Source organism: Malaya genurostris, chromosome 3 (genome assembly GCF_030247185.1).
Source record: "Malaya genurostris strain Urasoe2022 chromosome 3, Malgen_1.1, whole genome shotgun sequence".
Lineage (NCBI taxonomy): Eukaryota > Metazoa > Arthropoda > Insecta > Diptera > Culicidae > Malaya > Malaya genurostris.
Genome location: NC_080572.1, coordinates 114,624,631 through 114,647,175, shown reverse-complemented (window position 1 = coordinate 114,647,175; position 22,545 = coordinate 114,624,631). Strand labels below are relative to the sequence as shown.

At 36.3% G+C, this 22,545-nt stretch overlaps 1 protein-coding gene across 2 annotated transcripts in view; it reads right to left on the bottom strand.

Moving 5' to 3' along the window:
* The window catches only part of LOC131434863 (uncharacterized), a 351,398-nt gene that overhangs the window by 205,495 nt on the left and 123,358 nt on the right, over positions 1–22,545 (bottom strand). The gene's annotated exons all lie outside the window — the stretch shown is intronic.

The window sequence follows — 22,545 nt, the reverse complement described above, 5'->3', positions numbered from 1 at the left end:
CAATCCTCAAGCCAATGACGTAACTCAACCGGGAAGGTAAATATTTCGAGCAAAGTTTCCTGATGACAATGACAGCGTTTCTTCTTGTAGTTGACTGAGGCACCATTGTGGTGATACAGAAGAAATTTAATTTCGTTTTATTACTCCGCGATAAATTACCTCACGGCAATGCGGAAGAAGGCAGCAGTGGAATCGGAATACAACGGCTACAGAATGTTTATCCGTTCTACTTTCGGTTTAAACCGGAACGTTTGGAAGAGGGACACTGTCTTAGACGGCAAGGTACATTATGTAGATACCACACCATCAAAGCCTTCTCCAGCAGTCAATTTACACCTGTTTGCTGCTAGACTGTGGTGTCAGTAATCCGTGTCGGTAGCTGGTAAGGGTGCCAGTGGAATCGTTGCCCTAGTTCAGTAACTGTTTGCTGCTGTAAAAGTCGGCACTAGACTAGGATAGATGGAAACATATCGTTTCGTGATGGAAGTGAGGCAGTTCTATTCGGAGCTGTTAGCGAAGACTTATTAAAGACGACGTGAAATCGAGTTCTTGAGAGAAAAGGATATGAAAATCAATACGAATACTATACGAAACAGCCCATTAAGGTTGTTCAGACTGATGCTGAAAAATAAGGCAATCAAACCTTGAAATGGTTGCTATATAGATTTTCCATTTTGAATAGTAGAAATCTATTTAAAAAATTCAATCACAAAGCGTAAACCGTGAAATATTTCATCAGTAATGCTGTAGAGCGAAACTTATCCACAATACTATAGCTTTTAGTTATAAACATCGAAAACTCGATCCTGTTTTCTTTAATTTGCATTTGTCTTGCATCGAATGATATATCAATAGCTCAAATGTATGCAATTGTGCTCATCGCATTGAGCGTCGCTAGCTAACGTGTTCGGGATCCCGACATTCATGCACTTTACGAAAAATTGGTGTTCAAGTGTGCTTAATGCAAATATAATTATGGTTCTACGTATCATTTTCTAGTGAGTTTCGTAACGGTTCGTGATCGCGCTATGTTTTGTGCATGTTTGCGATTCAGACAAAAGCTTTCTTATTGCGTAACGATGCTCTCTATTACAAATTGGAAATTTATATTATTAGTTGGAAACAATCCAAAGCTGTTCTGAAACCCTTCAAATTTCGCAGCCTGTTTGAGCTCGTACTTTAATCAGACAAACGTGGGCCTTACTCTGGCGCGTCTCATGATTTGCTTCTAACTGGTATGTATTTTACTTTTTTAAAATCATCGTCATCACGAGAAACTCACGATAAGGTAAGCTAAGCTAATTTATTGGTCGCAAAGTAAAGAGGTCGAGATCTCAGAGATGACTGGACCGATTTTGATCAAACTAGTCGCAAATGAAAGGTTTCACCCTGAACGCTATTGAATGGTTTTGCGATCGGATATTTACTTTTTGAGTCATGCGAAGTTTTAAGTTTTCAGTTTTTTGAAAATATCTGTCACCATTGACCTTAGAAACAGAATATGTTCTTAGACTTAGATTATGCACGGTAATAGCTATCCAACAAGCCATAGATTGCTAAAATCCATCCATTTTAACGGAGATATCGATATTTTTGTGTAAGCGACTTGTCACCTTATTCCAGCAGTAGAAGTTTTACGCGCTTGATGAAAAGGCGATGTTTCGGAGCAAAGTGAAACAAGATTTTCAATACTGTTTCATGCAATTGTTTTTTAGCATCTAAAAGACTATCCACAGCACACTTTTTCATGACGTTTCGATTTTAGCACGGTTCGTTTTTGGCTACTCATATCATATTACTCGTAGATGGCTGTACCGATTTCGTCCATCTGACATTTATATAAAAGGTTCTAAGGTTCCACTGCTAGTTTTTTAATCAGATCCGACTAGTGGTTCAGGAGATACAGGGTTTGAGAGTCGACGACCAAATAAACTCATTTTAGTTTTACCGGTATTCGGTTTTCGATCCCGAAAGTTACCCAAAAAAATTATTTGGAACGCACTACAATTTCTCTAGGATGGCTACACTGATTTTCAAAAATTTCGAACATAATGAAACAGTTTACAATTGATTAAGCGAATTTAACGTCATCGGAGACCAGCAAATCTTCAAAGATGGGTTATAAAATTTATTTATTCGTTATACTAATTGATAGACATGCGAACTATTTTGGGTTATGCTGATTTCTGAATACCGTTTCTGGAAGTTCCATAAATAATGACAAAAACTTTTAAGAAGAACTCACATTTACATCTCATGGAATGCTTAATCGATTTTCACTTGTTCAGATCGAAAGGAATAATTTTAAGATTTCATTCGATTCTATCTTCTATTCGTCTTGCAATTACAAATTTTAATAATTTCATTATTAAAATAGTTTTATGAAATATAAACACAACGAAGAATATTCACGAAAAAACATATGCTGATTGATTGAAAAAAGGTATCATCTCAGTGCTAGGTGGATTAGCATGTTTTTTTATATTTTCACCTTTCTCTATAGAAAGGTATTATAATTACTGGAAAACCCGACTTTCGAACGGAGCCTCGGTGATCCATAGTGTTATATACCATTCGACTCAGTTCGACGAGATCGGAAAATGTCTGTGTGTGTGTATGTGTATGTGTGTGTGTGTGTGTGTGTGTGTGTGTGTGTGTGTGTGTGTGTGTGTGTGTGTGTGTGCACTTTTCGAAGATATTTGAACGCGCTCAATTATCTCAGAGATGGCTGAACCGATTTTAACAAACTTGGGCTCGTTTGAAAGCTACTGCCGGGCCATTGATCAAGTTCGAAGATCAAATGGTTGTGACTTCTGGTTCCAGATATATGATGATATATGTGACGTAACCGACAAAACACGTTGATTTTTACCGCTCTTATATATGAGGGTGCCAAAATTTTGGGATCACCTCTATTTTCGTTAAGCTGTAGCTCTCAAAAGTTTAAGCACCTCGAAAAAAGCCTTCAGGCAAAATTTCAGCTAAATCGGACATGCGTAAGGGGTGCTTCCCGATGGTAAAGGTTTGACAATTTTCGATCTTGAAAAAGCACCATAGGGGGGAGTACATGAAATTTCCAAAATCGAAAATTTTTTTTGATGCCGAAACTCTTAAAACTGCAATAAACATCGAAATTTAGTGTCACCTCAAAAAAATTTTTTTTTTTAAATCAACTTTCTGGGACTTGATATTTTGATATTTTTCCATGAGACTATTTTGAAGAAAGAGAAAGGCATTATCACATCACTAGGTGGATTAAGAAGGGTATATATATATATATATATATATATATATATATATATATATATATATATATATATATATATATATATATATATATATATATATATATATATATATATATATATATATATATATATATATATATATATATATATATATATAATATTGCGTGAAACTCGTAAACTTGAAGTTTGAAGCGTTCTAGGTATATTTTTAAAACAAAATTGCGCATTTAATGGTTGAATATGAGTTAAAACTACTGTGAGATTGTGCGAAGAGCTGACGTACATCTACTCAACTAGTTCCAAAATCACTGCAAATATTTGTTCTGATGGCATTTGTGTTTTGTGTTCCGTATAAACTTATCTGTGTCTGCGAATTTTCGAAATTAGTTCTTTGAGAATTTTGGTTACCCTGACCGTTTAGTTTGTTGGGGTTCATAGTATTTAGTACTCCATGATCGAGGTCATTCTGCATTCCCTCGGACACGAAAAAATGGATTTCGAACAAAATGTGTCTTGTGCGAATCGAACAAATCCATAAACAATCCAACCACTGATGTGCATAACATATTGTTCAAAAAGTCCCGGGACTGACCCACAGATGACGTTTGTAATGTCAAACTAACCTCATTTTTCGAAAGTACCAACCTTCAGATGAAATGTGGCTAGTTTTCATGTCAATCGCACACAAACACTAAGCCCACTGACATGGAAGTGACGCTACTTATTTATTTATGAAAAAATGGAAATAACGAATTCCGTATCTTGATAAAACATTGCTTTTTAAAGGGAATAAAATCGCGTTATTAAAAGTTATTAAAATTAAAAATTTATGATATTCCGGAAAAACTAGACAAGTTTTGATAATCGGGATGGATCAGCACAAAATCAACAACAAACAAAAGTAAAAACGCATCTGCGAACCAGAGACACATTGTTGAATCACATTAAAGAGGATTTCTTACGTTGGTATGAAACAGTGGACGAAACATGGATCCATCACTTTTCTCCCGAGTCATATCCTCATTCAGGAGGGGAAAGCGCCATGACCGTCAGTTTTTAGATGCTCAAGGTATAATTAACATAGACAATCTTGGAAAGATAAGTACCATCGAAAGTGATTATTACATTGAGTTCATGATGCGTTTGAAGTGTGAAATCGAAAAAAAAACGGTATCATATGTCGAAGAAAAAAAACATCTTTACTCAAGACAATGCACCGTGACATAAGTCAATGAAAACAATGGCCAAATTGAACGAATGGGGCTGTTTTGTAACCAACCATATTCTCAAGAACCTAGGCCCCTGTGGCGACTTGTCCTGTTTGTACGGTTTTATTTTATGTGATTTGCTCCCCGGTATAGAAACCAAGGACGTAGTCCAACGTCAAAAGATTCTGAGCAATTTTTTTACTTGAATATACAGTATTCATTTTCAACCTCTACCAGGAGAGTCGAGCTAAAGCATCTCATCAATGCAAATCACTCTTTCTTCTATAATTTACTTTAAGTACACCTTTCTGTTATATATCTTCACATTCTTGCTCTACCATGAGTACTATCATTTCATATTTTTGATTATTTATTACATCAAGTTGCAATGGAAATATTGTTGTTGTTATAAATATTACTAATATTACCATTGTTCTTCGCTCGAACTTTCAATAACCGGCCATGGCTGTGGGGCATAAAACTGATTTGTTGTGAGGGATTTGATTCGGCCACTAGGGCATAATTTTGAATCCAAAAGGCAAAACTGATAATGTGGTAATTTTATCAATCAATTTTCACCACTTTTGCCAGAATCATAAAAAATATGTATCTCAGCCGTATTGCAATGAAGTACTCGGATTCTCGAAGTCTTATGAACGGGATAAAGGTACTTTTCCATCCAATTGGAATTTTAGCACTGTATTGACAAATTCAACTCTCAGTTCCACAAACGATAATCCATTCTTGACCAATTGCACATCTTTCATTGACCAATTGCACAACTTGCTGACATGGGAACCCGAATATTGTTGCATTATCTTGCAAAAACACCCACTCAGCTGGAGAAATAACTAACTAGCAGTGCTAATAGCTATCTAGTCAGAACCATTCGTTTGAAGTTCAGAGTTTCTGGGGTTGTCGTGTTTCTTGTTTGGTAGTTTCAAGCCGCCGTCCATTCGATGGATTCAAATTCAAATTATTATGAAAGCAACAATTTGCCACGGTGCTGGGCAAAATTAACAAGGCCGGAACTGAGTCGGTGATTACTGGATGAAGTTAGATCCAATGATGTTACATCACGATGTAATCATCTGAGAAACACAAAAGCCATCAGAACTAGTACAATGCTGAATTCAACAAAGTCCATTGGAAGAGTTGCGTGTAATTAATTTCCATTGTTAGCCACGGTTGGCTTTCAGTCTTCATCAGAGCAAGTAGAGCGCTCGAAGGAGGATTGTTTCATTACAAGAGACAGTATGTTCCCGTACAGTAAACTCTTATACTGAATGTGAATCATGTTGTTCAGTTGTCTAAAACGTATTAGATTATAATGATAAAAACAATACTCTCTAATCGGAAGGGAAATTTTGAACAAATGATTCACTGGTTGTATTAAAATAGGCTATTTATACATCATTCAATCTAAATAGACATCAAATTTAATCAAACGGTTGCCTCACTGTAAAAACGTCCTAACTAATTGCTACAATCAACAACATAGCCATTCCTACAAGTGTACTGTTACTGCCATCGCTTTTATCCACTCTGTTCTCGATAGTGTAAACAAGACTTTGAAGTCGCCTCTAAACGACACGTAATCTTTAATTGGATTTGACCAATAAGCGAAGCAATTACAAAACACAACTAATCATTTAATGCCACCGTAGAACAGATGTGCTAACCGACGGATTACAATTTTTTTTTGTGTCGACAATCGGTAGTGGAAAGAGCTCTCGCAATCTGTCGGACAAGTGGACGGTTTCATGTATGGATGATTAGACACTGGACAGTGGCCCGGATCCACAATTTAGGGGGACAAATATACTGGTAGTCTAGCCTTATATTTCAGATCTGCGATGTCTTCAGGACAAATGATCAATGTCTAAGGAGCTTTCATTGGATATATACGGTATTAGGGTGGCTCTTATTGTAAGGGAGATTCGAAAATTACTTTCCGAACGTGTTAAGATAAAGGTTCGTTTTTTTTTAAATTAAAGAATAACTTATCTCTAGTGGTTTTAGTAGTAAAGTTATTTTAATAAAGCAACTTAGAATGTTCCTGAGAAAATCAGTATTCAGTTGTTTGAATGGCAGCTTGAAAATTCAATCACTCATTACCTTGTAATTTTGAAACTGCAAGACGAATCGAAGATAGAAATTGTATGAAACTTTAAAATTATTTCTTTCAATCTAACATCAATATCTCAGTTAAAAATTGACGGATTTAAACAATCTATGGCTTATTGGATAGCTATTACCGTGTGAAATCTAAGTCTAAGCCCATATTTAGTTTTCAATGTCAATCTTGACTGATATTACCAAAAAAAAAAAAAACAAACAATTTCGACATAAAACTACGTATAACACAAAAAGTAAGCATTCGATCTCAAAAACATTCATTTGCATTCAGGGCGATGGGGAGACCGTTCACCGTTTTGGCGGTAGTTCTTCCATTGAAAGATCACTTTTGGAAGCTTTCATCACGACTAATAAGATGTGAGGTACCGAGTCCCCTGGTGATTAGTAACTTCGAAACTCTAGTGGAGTTTCAATCTCAAACAAGATTCATGACAGTATATTTTAACGATATATTCCTATCTGTGTCAGCCTCCTAAATGTCCCTGACTCAACTTTATTTTTCGATATATCCATGCAGCGCGATGTGCGTGGAATTCCGGATCACCGATGCTGCCTGAACGATATATCGAATAATAACTATCAAATCACAATAGTTTGGGTCTCGGCACATTGCTCCATTCCAGACAATGAAAGAGCCGATAGTTCAGCAAAAAGTGGTGCTATTGAGGGTGGAATATATGAGAGACCGATTGCTTTCAACGAATTCTATAGCGCGTCTCACCAAAGCACACTTACCAGTTGGGAAGCTTGCTGGGATAAAGATGATCTGGGTCGGTGGGTGCACTAAATTATTTCTAAAATATCGACAAAGGCAAGGTTCAGGGGGCTGAATGTGAGTAGGGACTTCGTTCGTGTGATGTCCAGACTCATGTCCAATCACTACACGTTAGATGCACATATCCTTCGAATTGTACTTTCATAGACTAATCATTGTGCTTGTGGCGAAGGCTATTGCGATATTGATCATGTTGTTTGGACATGTGTGGAGTATCGTGATGTCAGGTCTCAACTAATAAATTCTTTGCGTTTCCAAGGTAGAATATCCAATGTTCCAGTTCGGGACATTCTTGCTTATCGTGACCTTTTAAACATGGAACTTCTTTATCATTTCATAAAGACAATTGGAGTTTCAATGTGATAATAGATCCTTTTGTCTTTATTTATTTTTTTTTTGTAATAAAATTTTCATTCTGGCCTTTTTGCGTAAAAGCTTTACGTGGCCGATTGGCTTACATTTTTGTTACATAAATTTTTTTTTTTGCTATTGGATCTCGTTGTCACCCTTTTTCAAGGGTAAGATGAGTTTCCATTTCCATCCAACGAGGATCGAGGGTCACTTCGTCCGCGGCTTATCTCATCATCCATTGCTTCATCATCGGTGTTGTGTGTGATTTCCGTTTTATTTTCATTGTCCTTGGTAATCGTAGTCTTGGACTTGTTGAGAGTTGCTGTAGATGTGCCTTGTTGTACATTGGTTGGTTGGAGGGTAAGTTGTTAACTGCAGCTGGTGTACTTTGTTCTATAGGGGATACTGATGGTTTCGTTGAAGGGGATGCTTCATTGTTGTTGGTGGCTGTCACAGGTGTACTGGGGTTGCTTGGGGTTGGTGTGAAGGAAGCACCGTTGTCCTTTGGTGTGGTTGGCTCCTTGTCCAGTTTATCACATGGCTTACCGTAGTGAACAGCTTTTTGGCAATATTGTGACATGTGGCCATCTGATTGTCATAGGTAACAAGTGATTTACACGGAATTCTTGTATCTTGACCGAAAATCACATAAGAAGGTATAGGCCTCTTCAAGTGTATACGTAACAAACGTACGCCATTTAGAATACCGGGGAAAAACTTTTCTTTTTCGATAGAGAGAATCTCTCCGTATTAGGACATAGTTTTGCGAATATAAGAATCGTTGACACTGGAGGGAAGATCATGCACACGCACTTCTATAGCACTATCTTCCATAACATATATACTGGAATGTTGTACTTAATGTTCTCGTGCTCCACATAGTGCACATTGTTATTTCTTTTGCGAATTGAATTGCATCCAACTCTTTATAAAACTGGATGTAAACAACATTATTCGTCTTATTGCATTGAAGTAAATGCACACGTTTAATGTCAAGATGCATCTGTTCCTTAAGCAAACCTTCAAGTTCTCGTATCGAAGGTCGATTTTTGCACTGCCTAAAGTCAACAACAATTGTATTCTTTCGTGTCGGCGGTAGCTTTTGTTCGTTTGGTTCACTCATTTCGAAATCGTTCTATTGTTCACTACACAATACTGTACTTGGATTCGTAAGCGATTCTGTTATATCGACTGACTTGGATGCGATGTGAATGCGAACTGGCAGTTTGTCTTTATTGTCTTCGATTAGAGTTAACCTTTCGCACAGACTTTGGCTGTATAACTAAACACTAACGTTAACTTAATAATGTTTTTTATTTAAACATGTCTTTGCTAAGATTAAAATCAAATGGATTATACACGCTGTTGAAACGATGGCCACAAACATCCATTGGATTATTCTCACCATACTGTGTGCGATGAAATGAGCGTCTAAGAAAATCCGTTCTTCGCAATGATCTTCCTGGAACGTTAGAGTGAATTCTTTCGAGTAGCACGGGGCAATCGATGTTATCAGTCAGTAGATCAAAAACGAAGATACTTTGTAGATATACTTGTCTATTTCGCAGAGTCGGTAGGTTCATGAGAACACAGCGATTCTCGTAACGTGGCAATTGAAGATGATTCTGCCAAGGTAACTAGTCGTCGAAGAGCAAATCGGACGAAACTCTTTCGGACCCTTTCGATCCGGTCGATGTGAACATTATGATGCGGAGCCCAAATTGGAACTCCATATTCCAAAATACTTCTTACTAAGGCGATGTAAATGACTCCCTTGTGGAACACCCGATGTAACATTGAAGGATTCAGAGAGTACGGTTCCGACTCGTACGGTAGCACTTCGATCAGTGAGATACGACATAAACCAATTAGTTATCCAATCAGGGAATCCGTTTCGTCTCAGTTTTTCCACTGCGAGCTGATGAGGAACACGATCGAAAGCTTTTGAAAAATCAAAGTAAATCGCGTTGACTTGTCGCCGTTTTTCAAGTTTGTCGATCAATGTACAGGGTGATTTTTTAAGAGCTTGAGAACTTTTTTAAACAATAAAACGCATAAAATTTGCAAAATCTCATCGGTTCTTTATTTTAAACGTTAGATTGGTACATGACATTTACTTTTTGAAGATAATTTCATTTAAATGTTGACCGCGGCTGCGTCTTAGGTGGTCCATTCGGAAAGTCCAATTTTGGGCAACTTTTTCGAGCATTTCGGCCGGAATAGCCCGAATTTCTTCGGAAATGTTGTCTTCCAAAGCTGGAATAGTTACTGGCTTATTTCTGTAGACTTTAGACTTGACGTAGCCCCACAAAAAATAGTCTAAAGGCGTCAAATCGCATGATCTTGGTGGCCAACTTACCGGTCCATTTCTTGAGATGAATTGTTCTCCGAAGTTTTCCCTCAAAATGGCCATAGAATCGCGAGCTGTGGGGCATGTAGCGCCATCTTGTTGAAACCACATGTCAACCAAGTTCAGTTCTTCCATTTTTGGCAACAAAAAGTTTGTTAGCATCGAACGATAGCGATCGCCATTCACTGTAACGTTGCGTCCAACAGCATCTTTGAAAAAATACGGTCCAATGATTCCACCAGCGTACAAACCACACCAAACAGTGCATTTTTCGGGATGCATGGGCAGTTCTTGAACGGCTTCTGATTGCTCTTCACTCCAAATGCGGCAATTTTGCTTATTTACGTAGCCATTCAACCAGAAATGAGCCTCATCGCTGAACAAAATTTGTCGATAAAAAAGCGGATTTTCCGAATGGACCACCTAAGACGCAGCCGCGGTCAACATTTAAATGAAATTATCTTCAAAAAATAAATGTCATGTACCAATCTAACGTTTAAAATAAAGAACCGATGAGATTTTGCAAATTTTATGCGTTTTATTGTTTAAAAAAGTTCTCAAGCTCTTAAAAAATCACCCTGTAGAAACGTAGCTCATTAGGTTTGTAGTAGTAGACCGCTTTCTGACAAACCCGTGCTGATCAGTGGATATGAGGGGTAAATAAGATCTAACAGCATACGCTCGAATACTTTAGGTAAGCAGCTCAGAATTGATGCCTCTGTAGTTTGTGACGTCGTGTACGTTGCCGGTTTTGTGAACTGGAGCTATCAAAGCTTTTTTTCACTTCGCTGGGAAATATTGTTCAGCAAAAGAGCGGTTGAAAAGCAGAGATACAGGTAAAGCCAAAGCAGAAGATCATTTTGATTCTTTTTTTCTCCATCACGAAGATCATTTTGAGACTTAGTTCTGACTCTTACTGCGTCCATTAGTTCATCCAATAGCTTAATTTGAATAAAAATGATAAGTTGATACAAATAAACTCGAAATAGTTTATGAAATCAACAATAAAATGTATAATAATTTCCGTTTATTTTATAATTTATAGCAGCTAATCGTTTGGTTTAAATAATGTGATATATAAATAAATAGACGAATATGTTTCATTAAATTCAAAACGTGGTTACTATATAAGAATTATATTGGGATAAGAACTCTATGTAAAAATGATGCTACGGCGAAGGAAAACTTATGTAAATTGCCTTAAGAAATAAACGTATTTATGGAAAACAATAACTTCAGCTCAAAAAGTGATATCTGAATGCCATGGTCACGAAAAAAACTGTTTTAATTAGCTCTAAATAATGTTCAAAGACATACGAGAAGGGGAAAATAAAAATGTTAGAGAAAAACGGCTGATTTTTTCTGGAACACCCTAAATTGCTTTACTACTAAAACTATTAGAGATACTAAAACGGCGTCATCAGCAAAGTTGTTTAATATAAGTTGTTCTTTAATTTTGCATGGAAAAGCTTACCTCTATTTCAACACGTTAAAAAAGTAATTTTCGCATCACCCTAATAATAAAAGCCACCCTAATGCCGTCTAAATCCAAGCAAAGCACCTTAGACACTGATCATTTGTCCTGAAGGCAATGCAGCTCTAAAGCATTGGGTTAGGCCACAAATATTTTGATCCTCTAAATTGTGGTACCGTACCACTGTTCACAGAACAGTAGAATTTTTGCAATGGATTAGGAAAATTGTCATTGGCTTATCATATTACATGTCAATTTGTGGCAAGCTTATGACTCATAAACTGTGTTTGTTCTTAAGTATTTAAGTAAGTGTTTGTTCTACGAGGTATTTTCGCAATGCACTGCACTGTCAAAACTACTGCATATCAATTATGAGCAGAGACGAAATATACTTTTATTCGAATTGATTTCACCTTTATTAATCACTCTGAAACTCAATTTCGGACTCGATGTCCGGTGTCATATACCATTCTAGACAGTTCGTCAAGATCAGAAGATATCAGTGCGTGACTGTGCGTCTATGTGTGTGTGTTGTGATCCCATAGCCTGCTGTTACATTATATCTAGATTTGACTTTCGGTTTTGGAATTGAAGAGTGATATGTACAAAAAAACAAACTCCATTTAATTTTCTCAGTTAACCGATTTCCGCAAACTAGGACGCAAATAAAAATTCTTACGGCCTCATAGACTGTTATTGGATTCTGCTTGAATCTGTCTTCCGGTTCAAGAATCACATTATGAATTATAATGGATGGCAATCAATGTTTTTTTATTCAATAATATATTATATTTCAGGCACGCTGCTTAAGCTCTAAGATGCCAAGGGTATTTTCTAATCTCAATTAACGACTAACTTAAAACTAGAATATGTAGTATCAGTAGATTATGTTGTCTCGGATTTTCGAAAATCCAGCTTTCAGCTCAAGACGATCGGCAGTGGTCGGTGAATTGAATTTTTCATGAGTCTTCCAGATGGCGTTGTTAAATATATATGGCCGCTTCCTTCTGTTTGTGTGGGTCCGCGGGAAAAACCCCCAGGCTACGAAGGCTTGGCGGGTGGCCCGCATGCTGGTCATCGACTGGAGCGGAAAACAATCAAATTTTATTAAGCAGAAAGTGCTGAAAAAATAGCTCGTCAAAAAATAACTTCTTTCTAACATTTGAGCTAGATCGGACATAGTTAGTAAAGCCACCAGGCGGTCAAAGTTTAATCATCACAAAAATTTTGTTCAGTTTTTCATGCCTGACATCTGACAAATACATAAAATGTGCCGGTGTAATTTTGAAAAAAAAAGTTCTAGAGCAAATTTTATATTGGTCAATTGCCAAACTGAAAACAACATCCCAACCCCGTACATTGGGTAGGAAAACTTTTCTGGCCCGAAGAGGCCTTGAGGTTAAAACCTCTATAATCAAAACAAATAAAATGCTTCGCAAATAGCAATGACTTTACGACTCACGTCACATATTCCGCAATTGCTTCACAATTAATGTTTCAGCAATAAGCCATTTCAACTTGACCATTGGTCATATTCATTTGTCGGCTACGTTACTACGTTCAACCATATTGTCTTCGAGCTCGATCTACAATTAAAAAAACACCCAAACTTTTTGAAATCGGTTCATCCTGATCCGAGAAATTGAGCGGTGATGAGTTTTGTCGTTTATGTCACTTATACCATTATATCTCCGGAACCAGAACTGACAGCCATTTGATCTTCAACCTTGATCAATTACTCAGAAATAGCTTTAAAACAAACCTAAACTTGTTGGGATCGGTTAAGGCATCTCCGAGAAAAACGAGCGGTAAAAGTAAGTTGGTTTTGTTGTTCACGTCACTTATACCATGATATCTCCGGAATCGGAAGTGATAACTATTTCATCACCGAACTTATTTAATGATCCAATAGTAGTTTTAAGAACTTGTTGAAATCGGCTCAGCCATCTCCGAGCGTAACGAAAAAAATCTTGGAAAGGTGTACACACATACATAAATACCTACACACATTTTGCGATTTTTCAAGTTGATTCGAATGGTATATAACACTAGGGGTCTCCTGAGTATATTACCTTATATTACCTTTCTAACCTTACTGTTCTATAAAGAAAGGCAAACAAAACAAACAACTACAGAACGAGGACGAGTGTAGAGTGATGGGTTAGTCAATGCCTTTCATGCAGCTCACCTGGGTTCGTTTTCCAACCCCTATTTAATCGAAACAAAAAAAAATTCTTAGTACTCCTCATTAATCAGCGAACTCCTCAATCTTTTTCAGTGTATAGTTACGGAGCCAAGCCCAAGAGCCTAACAAAGAGATCGACAAAAACAGAAAGATTAAATCAATGTGAAGTTCATCTGTCGTCACCGCCATTTTCATTTCCTCCATCAACACGTTGATATAACGGTGAAGTACGGTTATACATAACATTATTTCTTCAGTTATTGAGGTAATTTTATACAATTGAACATTATTGAATACGTTACACATATATAAAATATACATTAAACAGGAAACTTTTACGTCAACACGACGAAGGCCATTCAGCACTTACTCTTCCTTAAAATCTATTAGCAATAGGTGAAAAAAAATAACGTTAATTTAAAGTTAATCAAAAATTTCGCTTATTTTAAATATTATTTCGCGCATATTGTTCTTGCTCTGACCGATACTAATAACGGTTAGTAAAGAAATCATTAAACATAAGTTTATAAACCTATATCTAAAACTAAATCCAAGTTAAGACTTCATTTATGCAACTAGGATTTTGTAACTCAGATTTAGCTGGATTCATCTAAATAAGTGATAACAGAATCGGATCGATTTATATAGGACTCAAGCTATTCGATAGCAACAATTGATAATAAAATCAGCGTTCGACGAATATTTGATTAGTGATGTTTTTAAGGTCAGGTTTCTCCGAACAATTTTCAAAAAATGCAGAATTTTTTTTTGAGATAGCTATAGAACAGTCTTAGGAATGATATAAAATTAGTGTCGAGGGTTTTCCAACTGGGTGTCAGTCGTATTCCAAAACTACTGCACATTTACTCTCGTCAGATGTCTCTCTATGGTTAGAACTACAACCAACAAAGTTATTAGCAATTAAAATTGAAAAGGGCCGAGAATCTAACAAAGGCATTTTGTTTTCTCTAGGTGAAAATTTTTCACTCCTGCTCTGACCATAGCCGGGATACGGGATATGAAACTGTTTTGCCTTTTGCTTTCCTATGCTTGGTTTTTAAGAAACGAACCACAACAAACCCACAAACGAATCGAACGAATTTGAGCAGCTGTTTTCTCAGCCGCCATAATTAAAAAATAAAAAGAAATTTGATTCAGATTAATATATGTACTTTTATCTGTAAAAAGTATAATTTTTTGAATATTGTTCAAACAATAAGTGGAATCAACAAAAAATACATATTTTCTGGAGGAGTCTGGAATCAAATGGCGAGGTTACAGTAAATAATTACAATATAATTCAATTTATTTATGGATAGTAATCATTTAAATACCTGAAAAAGATTTAATTTGACAACTTAAGGGCAAAAACTTTGCTCGTGGTACCCGTTTTCTTAGAAATAGTCGTTCTCGAGATGCTGATTTATAATATTTTTGTAATTCCAGCAAAAACATGAGCATTTGTATTATATTTAGATTACCGTTTCCTATATTAATAGACCTGTTGAAACGGTGCTATTTACGAAAACCTCAATTGCTCAAAATTTATAAATATTTCGAAACTTATTTCTCATATCCTAAATTTTTAATGACTAAAATCTACCAGTTTAAAATAACAGTTTTGCGAGAAAATGGAAATGCAGTTTTTCTAATGTTAATATTTCGATTAATATTCAATCCTTAAAAAAACTATAATTTTTTTTCTATGTGTATTCTTTTTAATTTTTGATTTCGTACAACTACTACTTGGACTCTTGGCACTACAATCTCACTAAAATCTGAAAGCGTGCTGATAACATTTGTTCGAGTTGGGGCGAAATTCGTCAGATGCAAATTGGAATATTCGCGTAGCTAAGGAGTGTATCGAAAATAAGCTATCCACATACATTTGTGTTGTACGCATGTATTTGTGATGGTTTTTATGCTCAGATCACGGCATGCTACGCGTTTGGCTGACAGCTTTCGTTTGTTTACTTGTTTGTACGGTTGAAATTCTGCGTTTTCAAAATGTCGCGTATTGAAAAGAAAGTTAAAATTAAGGTTTTGGACACATGGCTAAGCGAGAAGGGTATTACTATGCGAAAATTGGCGAAGCGGTTTGGAATTCATCATGCCAGTGTTAAAACCGTCATTAATAAGTTTGGGGAACACTATTCTTTGGATGAGTTATCAGGAGAAGGCAGAAAACCCGGTTCTTCCAACCCGAAACTAGATCAGAAAGTAGTATCTCTAATCAATGTCAATACGTGGTTTGGCAAAAAAGCAGGAACGAGTGTCGGAATGACAAGCGTTTCAAGAGACGAAATCACCTGAAGACCTACAAGAAGCAGAAAATCTCGAAACAAAGTGTAGAACAGAAGAAGCGAGCAGCAACAAGGGCCCGAAAATTGTATTCGCGTCTTTTGCAGTGTCCGTATGCATGCGTTTTGATAGACGATGAGACTTATGTGAAGGAGGATTCAAAAACCCTTCCAGGTCCACCATACTTTACTGTCGTCGTTGGGGAGGATGTGAGCGATGCGGACAGGCCGATTCAAGTGGAAAAATTCGGTTGAAAGGTACTGGTATGGCAAGCAATATGTTCCTGTGGTTTGAAGTCAACCATTTTTTACACTACCGGAACTATAAATGCAGAAATCTATCGATCTGAGTGTCTCACTCAGATCGGCTCACTATGCCAGAACCACTCTCAATTGGCTTGCGGAAAAAGGTATAAATTTCGTTGAGAAAAATATCAATCTAACAAATTGCCCTCAGCTTCGACCCATCGAACGTTACTGGGCAATCGTGAAGAGGGTCTTCAACAAGACTGACAAGGCAGCTGGGAACATGCAGGAGTTAAAAAAAATTGGACTCAAGCGTCCAAAAAATGCGATGCAACACTTGTCCGGAACTTGATGAAGAGCCTTCGTGAAGAAATAACTTAAATTTCATCCGGTTTTCATTATGCTCAAGTTTAACCTCGTACAATAAAGGATCAATTTTTTAGTTTGAATAAATGATCGTTTTTTATCAAAATTTGAAAGAAAAAATTGTGGATAGCTTATTTTTGATACACTCCTTCTAACAAAAACATTTCACAATTATCGAATTGATTTTTCAGTGATATTGTCCCCGAAGCGAATATATTGCATACGATTTTATCACAATTCGTTTACTGCAAGTCGAGTAATCACAACCCGCAGATCTTGGGACATGAAAGATGATGATGGAAATATATATCGAACTGAAAATTGAATCTAGACTATAAACGCGTTTACAAATACAGGAAAAGACCTGAAAGGAGAATCACTACGGCTTCCACTGCGAATATTGATACACGCTGATGAATTCGAGTGATTGGCTCACAGGTGACCTGTTTTTTTTCTGTCATTTGAAATACATTTCGTAAATTAACACCCGTTCCCTGCAATAACAACGTAACAGAGCTCATTAAACTACATAACAATTGAAATATTTCCACGATTCCATATTTTCAAATGGAATCGTATTCATAACTGCCAAAGTATAAAACTTTATTATTCATGTAATGTGAAATACTCGCATCAAGCGGAATTCTGTTATAAAAACAGGATGATGAATTTCTGATCATTAGTTAGCACTGCCATGGGGACATAACATAAGTCACGAAGCGTACTGATGATGGCCTTTGTTTGTCGTTTCTATGGACCATTCAAATGGATTCCAATGATCTGAAATGGATAAAGCCCAGCTTTTTCCCGATGGCTACAGAAAATGTCAAATGGAACAACTATCTTGTTATAGGATGTGAGCCTAATGACTAGAAATAACTATGCAGTATTATATAATTTTTTGGACAAACGTCTTTTGATTGCAACATGTCACCGATAGGTAAAACATTTTCGTTTTGAACTCTAATTTTTAAAAATCTTTTTATAACCATACATTGTGTTAAGAGGTATTGCTAATAAATGAAATAAATTTTTAAAAAACTTACATGCAATTACATTAATAGCAAGTCCAATCCCCTTCAGCGTTGATAATGGCTTGACACCTTCGAGACATACTTTGAGCGAGATTTTACGTGTAATCTTCTGAAAACGACCTCCAAATTTTGTGAATTCGGCGAACAAGCTGCTTCAAATTGTGTGGTTAGTTCCTCCCCAGCTTCAACTTCATTTGAGCCCAAACGTTCTCAATTGGATTGGCACTGAGACTGAGAGGCCAAATTATCCCTGGCTCATTCAAGACGTTTTTGCACATGTTTTGCACTCAACATCGATTTTTGCAAAGTACTTCGAAATTTCAAATTATTTACGATCAAATGTCTGCGAACAGTTCCGGATGATATATTGAAACTTTTTTTGGTCAATTTTGAAGTACCTTCGGGCAAAGTTAATGTCGGATTCGTCAAAAAACAGGTCACAAATCACTTTTTCGTCTTTTTCTGACAATACACCGACAGAACTGCGATTTGGAAAATCGTCGACACTGTTCACCTCTTTAAAACGATTCACCCACTTACTCACAATCTGATTCAAATTTTGCATGTATTTTGCCGTGGCAGCTTGGGTCATTTTGGGACCTTTTCAGGTGCGAGCACAAAAAACGCGGTGCTCATTTTGGGAAAAAAACTGAGATCGAATTGCAATAGTCAGCTGATTTATTCTTGCATTGCATCAAGGACACTACTGCCCCTTGTGTTAAAAAAGAATCACACCATTCCACTTTACCGATCGTGAGTAATCGTGACCACGCTGTAATGTAACAGACTGTAGTTAGAGTGAGATCTGCTGTCTTTGTTGGATTTATTAGGGTAAGGGTAAGATGGAAATAGGTGCATTTGCTTCGAGTTTTCGCGTAGCTAAATTGACAATTTTCGAACGAATTTTCCTGCGGTATTCTTTCTTAGTTCCGAAACAAAGATATTGTGTTCGATTTAGCACAATTCGTTGATTGAAAGTCGAGTAATCGGCAAAATAATATTGCGAGTTTACTAATAGGATGAATATTGCTACAAAAGCCTTATCTAAAAAAATATTACTCGACGTTTCACCAAATTCATACCCAAGCACAGCCAAACACAAATAAAAAAGAAAATAACTTTGGCCACATTCACTAATTTCGACAACTTGTTGTGTGAGTAGTAGTAGCACCTTTGCTTCATTTACTCCACTATCCATTTTCACAACAGTTGACTTCACAACCGAAGGTTAGCGTACAGACTCACTCCATGGTTAGTGCTACGATCCTATTGACACCGAAAAAGTTTCGTACAAGCCAGTTTACACGAACAATTTTAAAATATTTATGGTGCATTTTTTTAACGAAAGATGAAAAAATTCATCGAGGAATGATTCAAGGAAAAGTTTTTCCTTTATTAAAAACGTGCTTAATCCACCTAGAAGTGAGATAATACCTTTTTGTATCAATCCGCATGTGTTTTATGCATTAATATTCTACGGTGTTTCATGACATTATTTTAATTACCGTCGTTTTTAGTGACAATTTGAGATTTTAATCACTCATTACTCTGTAATGTCGAAATTGAAAATCGGATCGAATTTGAATCTAAAAGTATAACAATCGATTAAAGATTCCATGATATGTCGAAGTAAGTTCCACTTTAGAATTCACGGGAATTTAAGGTACTTCCAGGGCCGATATTCAGGAACCAGCATAACCCAAACCGAATTCGTATGGCCATATGACGAATAAATTGCAATAATGTTGAGTCCAACTTCAAAGCTTTTCGGGATTGTCATCTTCTATATCGGTTTGAATTTTAAAAATTCATCACCCTGTAATTTCAGAATCGGAAGTCAGGATTGGATAAAATTAATTATTTTGTATGGGACTAGTTTCTTTATTTTAATTTGAATTTTTGTTTCTGAAATTCGATTTGATTTGAGAAACGATTCGATACTGGGACCTGAACTCAAAAATCGGTTTGGCCGAAGTCAGATAAATTCACCTGAGTAGCTGCATAGTTTACATTTGTTTCAAAATGTTTGAAAATCAGTGTAGACATCTTTGAGAAATCGTAGTACAAATTAAATTTTTGGATGCCTTTTGAATCGAAAACTGAAATAAGTTTATTTGATTATCGACTATCTAAATCTGCTAACCCAATAAACCTGATTAGTTATTGTGAAATAGACATTTTTATAAAAATCATCCTGTATACCCGAAACCGGAAGTTGGATCTGACTGAAAAACAAGACGCCATCTACGAGAAAAATGAGTTACACAGTTTTAATTTCGTTTCACACATCATCCTGTAGTTCCGGAATCAGAAATCGGATCCAAACATAATTCAGGAACCTTGTTTGAGAGTATACGACTTTTCATATGAATCTGAGTTTGTAGAAAACGGTTGAGTCATCTTAAAAAAAAATTGAGTGAAATTATTTGTCACACATGCATTTGCTGATCTCGACGAACTGATTCGAATGGTATATGGGTGTTATGTTCTTCCAGCATTTAATGCTGTAAGTAGTTTAAATAAATGTAATTATGGAATTGCTTTCAACTCGAAAATTCTGCCATCATCTGGTTCGAATATAACATATGTCATATTCGAACGATTATGTTGCCAAAAACGAACCGTGCTAAAATCGGTCCGAGGCAAAAAATCATGCTGTACACAGTCTTTTGGGTACTTAGAAACAATTGTATGTAACAGTATATAAAATCGTGTTTTATGTTGCCCCCAAGCATTTCTTTGCCAGACAGCGCTCAAAACTTCCACTGCTGGAATAGGTCAAAATGTCGTTTACACAAAAATTTCGATATCTCCGTTAAAAATGGACGGATTTTAACAATCTATGGCTTGTTGGATAGGTATTACCGTGCGGAATGTAAGTCTGAAAATATATTCTATTTTCAAGGTCAATTGTGACAGATACTGTCAAAAAACATGAAACTTCCGATAACTCAAAATGTAAACATCCGATCTTAAAACCATTCAATTGCGTTCAGGGTGACGGGGAGACCTTTCATTTGCGACTAGTTTGATCAAAATCGGCCCAGCCATCTCTGAGATCTCGACCTCGTAGTTGACAACACACATACAGACACACACACATACACACACGGACATTTGCTCAGTTCGTCAAGCTGAATCGATTGATATATGACATTCGGCCCTCCGGGCCTCGGAAAATTTTTCTAAAGTTTGAGCGAATTCTATAGCTATTTTTTTATATATATAAAAAAAAGGTGAAAAAAGAAATTTAATGAAAAATTAAATTGCATTAGGAAGACATCATTACATCATTAGGTGGATTAAAACAGGTTTTTCAAAAATTTAGAAGCAACTATATGATCTTTATAGGACTGTAAAGTGACTGTGGTGACCAAGTATAGTGAATCATGCTTGCTTTCGTCTAGTCAATAGGACTTTCTATTCATGTGTTTTCATATGCAGGGCAGTTTAATTAGTAAAACAATTTCCCCGGTTAGAAGTTAGCTACGGGTTCGAGTCCTGTATCTGTTAGATTGTTAGATGTTAGATACTGATCACATTTAAAACTAGCTCAAGACGGCTCCACTTCTTAACATAGACTAAAACACCCGTTGGAATTCATGTTTTGCCCTTGGTGCCAATTTTCCTATGTACGGCACTACTTAAAATTTACATTTTTATATCTTTTATTTTATCAAGGCTTAAACAATTTTGATCGTTCATTGGGGGAAAAATATACCTTTTAAATTAAGCAAAATTCGTTACTGTATGATTATATTGGCATGAGAATAGAACCGTTAAGATTATTAGGCGACCTTTTGGTTTCTGATTGACTTTTCAGAGTCTAGTCTTACTGGCTAATGTTACTGTGAAGTATCAACGATAGCCAGCTTGTGTTACTAGCACCCAGTCGTTTCCATCACCGAATGAATGACTCAGTTTTTGGTACGATAACTATTTTTCAGTCGGTGATATTTTCAAATTATCGGTGAAAGTGAGACAACGAGGCGATGATGCACAGTTCTTTTTTCTAGGAGAAACCGAGGTTGGTTGACCGATTTTTGCTTTCGGAATGTCTGCACTCATTCTGGTTAGACTTTTTGATAAACGATTTGCGCTGTAGCGAACATACAACTTTTGAGCACATATATGATTTTTCCTTTCCTGACAAAAAATCAAGTTATTAACAATTAAAATATGAACATCATATGCATCAATGAAAAATGTTTACAAGTGAAAAAAAAGTTTACCATTTTGTATTATGTGGATTCGTAAATAAAACTATGCTCCTTACCTTAGTAGTCTTTTCACCTTTGAGATCCAGTTTCGACAGTATTAGTGGACTTTCTATAGCAATCGTTTCTATATTTTACTCCACTTACGTTTGATTTCATTTTTCTCCTACTCTAATGCTGCTTTTATTTTGACCAATCGTGATTACGACCCTGACGCTCCTTCCAATCAGCTCGTGTACTTACCTAGGGGAGAGGTCAGACGTCTTCAGAGAGGCTTACATCTGCAGCGGATTCTATACTGATGGACGAGTTTTGCTCGGGGTTAATTTGTTACGAATCCTATCCGAAACTTTAAATGCTAAAAGTTTTGAAAGCATCAAATTCATAAAATATTGAAATCTTTTTTATAAACATCAACAATAAACTTTAAATGATTCTAATCACTTCTTTCTAATTGTTTATTGTTTTGGTTTTCAACGATTTATTAATTTTGAGTTGGTTTGCGGTAAAGTCGCCGGTTTGAAGTAAAGTGATTTTTTGCATAAAGATACGCTCAGAGTCGAGACTCAAACCTGCGTTTCAATGCACGTTTTTCCATTTCCGCCACGCTGAGCTGAGGTAGACACAGTTCTACAACAACACCGAGTTGATA